This window comes from Mesoplodon densirostris, chromosome X (genome assembly GCF_025265405.1).
Source record: "Mesoplodon densirostris isolate mMesDen1 chromosome X, mMesDen1 primary haplotype, whole genome shotgun sequence".
Classification (NCBI taxonomy): domain Eukaryota; kingdom Metazoa; phylum Chordata; class Mammalia; order Artiodactyla; family Ziphiidae; genus Mesoplodon; species Mesoplodon densirostris.
This window is the reverse complement of record NC_082681.1, coordinates 15,998,085-16,003,463: the sequence shown is the minus strand read 5'-3', so window position 1 is coordinate 16,003,463 and position 5,379 is coordinate 15,998,085. Positions and strand designations below refer to the sequence as shown.

The window sequence follows — 5,379 nt, the reverse complement described above, 5'->3', positions numbered from 1 at the left end:
CATATATTTAATGTATACAACTTGATGAGATTGGACATAAGCATACACTTGTGAAACCATCATCACAATTGAGGTAATAAACATACATCACCTCAAAAAGCTTCCTCGTACCCCCAGTTTTGTTTGTTTTTTGTTTGGTAAGAACACTTAACATGAGCTCTACACTCTTAACAAATTTTCTAAGTGCACAAAACTATTAACTCTAGGCACAGTGTTATAGAGCAGCTCTCTAGAACTTACTCATAGTGCAAAACTAAAACTTTTAGCCATTGAACAGCAACTCCCTACTTTTCCCCCCTCCCAGCCCTTGTCAACCACCATTCTACCATCTACTTTCATGAGTTTGACTACTTTTAGATACCTTATATAAGTGGAATCATGCAGTATTTGTCCTTATGTGACTGTTTATCACTTAGCATAATATCCTGAAGGCTGGTCCATGTTGTTGCATGAGATAGATTTCTTTTCCTATTTATTTATTTATAAATATTTATTTATTTATTTATTTGGCTGTGCCAGGTCTTAGTTGCAGCACGCGGGGTCTTTAGTTGCAGCATGCGGGCTCTTAGTTGCAGATTGTGGGATCTAGTTCCCTGACCAGCGATCAAACCTGGGACCCCTGCATTGGGAGCACAGAGTTCCAACCGCTGGACCACTAGGGAAGTCCCTCTTTTCCTTTTTAAAGTATGAATAATATTCCATTGTGTGTAATACCACACCTCTTTATCCATTCCCATGTCAAAAGACGTTTTTGTTACTTCCATATCTTGGCTATGGTAAATAATGTTGCAATGAACATGAGAGGGCATATATCTCTTTGAGATCCAGATTTCATTTCTTTTGGATATATACCCAGAAGTGGGATTACTAGATCATTCATTCCCACCAACACATTACTCCACATCTTCACCAACTTTTTAAACTTTTGTCTTTTTTTTTTGACATCTGTCTTCCCTCCTCACCAAAACATTCACTGTAAGATTCACAAGTCTTCAGTCTTTTTGAAAATAGCCAATCTAACAGGTGTGCAGTGACATCTCATTGTGGTTTTGATTTGCATTTCCCTGATGATTAGTGATATTGAGCATCCTTTTTTTAACATCTTTATTGGAGTATAATTGCTTTACAATGGTGTGTTAGTTTCTGCTTTATACCAAAGTGAATCAGCTATACATATAAATATATCCCCATATCTCTTCCCTCTTGTGTCTCCCTCCCTCCCACCCTCCCTATCCCACGCCTCTAGGTGGTCACAAGGCACCCAGCAGATCTCCCTGTGCTATGCGGCTGCTTCCCACTAGCTATCTTTTTTTTTTTTTTTTTTGCGGTACGCGGGCCTCTCACTGTTGTGGCCTCTCCCGTTGCGGAGCACAGGCTCTGGACGCACAGGCTCAGTGGCCATGGCTCACGGGCCTAGCCGCTCCACGGCATGTGGGATCTTCCCGGACCGGGGCACGAACCCGTGTCCCCTGCATCGGCAGGCGGACTCTTAACCATTGCACCACCAGGGAAGCCCATAGCTATCTATTTTACATTTGGTAGTGTATATATGTCCATGAGCATCTCTTTATACACTCATATTGGCAATCTGTGTGTCTTCTTTGGAAAAATGTCCTTTTCCCATTTTTTAATCAGGTTATTTGATTTTTTGATGTACTCCCACTTGTCAATTTTTGCTTTTTTTGCCTGTGCTATATTAGTGTCATACCCAAGAAATCATTCCAAGCCAATGTCAAGAGGCTTTTCCCCAATATTTTCTTCTAGAAGTTTCGTGGTTTCTGGTCTCCTGTTTAAATCTTTAATCCATTTTTAGTTGATTAATTTTTCATCAATGTTTTATAGTTTTCAGTGTACTATTCTTTCACCTCTTTGGTGAAGTTTATTCCTAAATATTTTATTCTTTCTGATGCTCTTGTAAGTTATTTCCTTTCCAAATAGTTCATTGTTAGTGTATAGAAATGCAACTGACTTTTTATGTTGAATCTGTATTTTGCAGATTTACTGAATACACTTATTAGTTCTAACGGCTTCTTTGTGAATCTTTACAATTGTCTACATATAAAATCATGCCAGCTGCAAACAGACTATTTAACTTCTTTTCTGATTGGGATGCCTTTTATATGTTTTTCTTCCCTAATTGCTCTGGCTAGGACCCCAGTACTATGTAGAATATAAGTGGTGAGAGTGGGCATCCTTATCTTAGTCTTAGTGGCACCCCTTATGCATACATTTTGGTTTTAGGTTACAGATTGTATATTGATTATTTTTTCTACTGGTTAATTTGAGATGATTTCTGAAAGAAGGAGGCAGTAAAGTCTTTACTTCAGTGGTCTTCAAGTGTTTCTTTGCACATTTTAAAGTTGACGCTTTTTTGTCATATGTGTAAGTAGGCACAAGGAATACAATTTTCCACAGATTGTGAATAAAATAAAAACTGCTAAATCATTATTTACTACTCACCATTATCTACTTTATTCTATTTTATTTTTTAGCTGTGAACTAGTATGATTCTTTTTTTTTTTTTTGGCCGTGACTCGGGGCTTGTGGGAACATCTTAGTTCCCTGACCAGGATTTGAACCAGGGTCCTCAGCAGTGACAGCACCAAGTCCTAACCATTGGACCACCAGGGAATTCTCTAATATGATTCTTTTTTTATTCTTTTTTTTCTAAATTGAAGTATAGTTGATTTACAATGTTGTGTTAATTTCTGCTGTACAGCAAAGTGATTCAGTTATACACATATATATATATACATTCTTTTTTTATATTCTTTTCCATTATGGTTTATCATAGGATATTGAGTATAGATTCTCTGTGCTATACAGTAGGATCTTGTTGTTTATCCATGCTATATATAAAAGCTTACATTTGCTAACCCCAACCTCCCACTCCATCCCTCCCCCCACCCTCTCCCCCTTGGCAACCACAAGTCTGTTCTCTATGTCCATGGGTCTGTTTCTGTTTTGTAGATAGATTCATTTGCATCATATTTTAGGTTCCACATATAAGTGTATCATATGGTATTTGTCTTTCTCTTTCTGACTTACTTCATTTAGTATGATAATCTCTAGTTGCATCCATGTTGCTGCAAATGACATTATTTCGTTCTTTTTTCTGGCTGACTAGTATTCCACTGTATATATGTACCACATCTTCTTTATCCATTCATCTGTCAGTGGACATTTAGGTTGCTTCCATGTCTTGGCTATTGTGAATAATGCTGCTATGAACATAGGGGTGCATCTATCTTTTTGAATTAGAGTTTTACCTGGATATATGCCCAGGAGTGGGATTTATGGATCATATGGTAATTCTATTTTTAGTTTTCTGAGGAACCTCCATACTGTTTTCCATAGTGGATATACCAACTTACATTCCCACCAACAGTGTAGGAGGGTTCCCTTTTCTCCACACCCTCTCTAGCATTTGCTGCTTGTAGAGTTTTTAATGATGGCCATTCATCACTATATGCAGATGACATGATACTATATATAGAAAACACTAAAGACTCCACACAAAAACCACTAGAACTGATAAAGAAATTCAGCAAGGTAGCAGGATACAAGATTAACATACAGAAATCGGTTGCATTTCTTTACACTAACAATAAAATATCAGAAAGGGAATGCAAAAAAAAAAAACCTTCTCAAATTGTATTATACAATTGTATATTTAAATACATAAAATTGTATTATTATGTATTTAAATATACATAGTTGCTGTTTTTCCTTGACCTCATACATCCATTCCATCCCTCCCAATATTTTTATCATAATATATTTTTATACTTGAATGCCTATAATTAAGCCACATCAAAATATATACATAAATTGAAATTAATTAAAAAAAATTTTCTACGAACACAAGGCTCTATATGTCTTTTTTCTGGATTACATTATAATTACAATATCACTGTTACACAGTTTTTTAAAATAACATAAATATATTTAGTATTTTGATAAAATTATTAAACCTAAAAATAAAATTTTACTGCAAATTCATTTCTGAGTGCATTGGATGAGGATAGGTTCTCAATTAACTTATGCATCTCTGAATTAATACTACTTTTTGATGGAATGAGACAGGGTTCAGCATCAATTCTATCCCTCTTTTACATTTTTGTATGTGTGAGGGCTAAGAAACTTTGTTCACATAAACAAGTATTAAAAAAGTTTGGGGGCTTCCCTGGTGGCGCAGGGGTTGAGAGTCCGCCTGCTGATGCAGGGGACACGGGTTCATGCCCCGGTCCTGGAGGATCCCACATGCCATGGAGCGGCTGGGCCCATGAGCCATGGCCGCTGAGCCTGCGTATCCGGAGTCTGTGCTCCACAACGGGAGAGGCCACAGCAGTGAGAGGCCTGCGTACCACAAAGGAAAAAAAATGAAAAAAAAAACCTGACAAAATGTTAACATTTATTAATATTGGATGTGATATATCGGTGTGTCTCTTCTAGTACTCACTCTACTGTTCTATGAATTTAAAATATCTCATTTGACATAACTTATTTCAAGTTGACAATGGTTAAAAGGACCTAATGAGAACATTCTGCTCAAGTCTGAGGACAAGCCCACCCACTGTCTAGCACATCTGATTCCATTATGGCATTTAGTTGCTTTGACTCTCAGACTTCACTGTGAAGTTCAAGATGTACTTTTTAAAATAACCATTCAAATCCACTGAGAAAGTGCGTAGCGAATGTAGAGGCTCGTCAAATTGAAAGTCCCAAATATGGCCGATGGGCTTGTATATTTAACCAGCCTCCACCACCACACCATCACCAATCACTGTAACCACATTCACACACTGAAAATGCACTGTGTAGCAGGATCCTTGAGAACATGATGATAGCCAAAGCTTGATAACCAGGATATTTGACCTAGGGAACTGATGGGGTTGGGATAGGGTAAAGAATGACTCTGAAACTACCTAGCCTGAAAGAGGTGGCATAAACGGTAAATACTAAGCTTGACTACACAGCTTAGATGCCCAAAACAAAGAAGTGTTCATTGAGTACTACCACACCAAGGCTCTGTGAAGATCATTGCAAAAGCAGCCTGTTAGGTGAGAAGTACAGACTGATCGACCTGGTGACCTGGGTTCCAATCCTGGTCTCCTAGCATGTGCTAGCTTAGTGATCTTGAACATGTTCCTTAATCTATGCAAGGATTAGTGCCATTGCATGTAAACTGGGGGTTATAACTATCTGATTGTTGTGAGAATTAAATGAAATGTTTTGTTTGTTTGTTTTGGCCAAGCCACGCGGCATGTGGGATCTTAGCTCCCCGATCAGGGATTGAACCCGCGCCCCCTGTGGTGGAAGCATGGAGTCTTGACCACTGGACCATCAGGGAAGCCCCTAAATGAGATGATTTTATGT

General features: G+C 38.0%; 1 non-coding gene across 1 annotated transcript; it reads right to left on the bottom strand.

The window, feature by feature from the left end:
* Positions 1 to 2,558: 2,558 nt before the first annotated feature.
* TRNAD-GUC (transfer RNA aspartic acid (anticodon GUC)) lies at positions 2,559 to 2,631 on the bottom strand. The gene has a single exon. It is a non-coding gene; the product is annotated as a tRNA-Asp (tRNA).
* Positions 2,632 to 5,379: the final 2,748 nt, after the last annotated feature.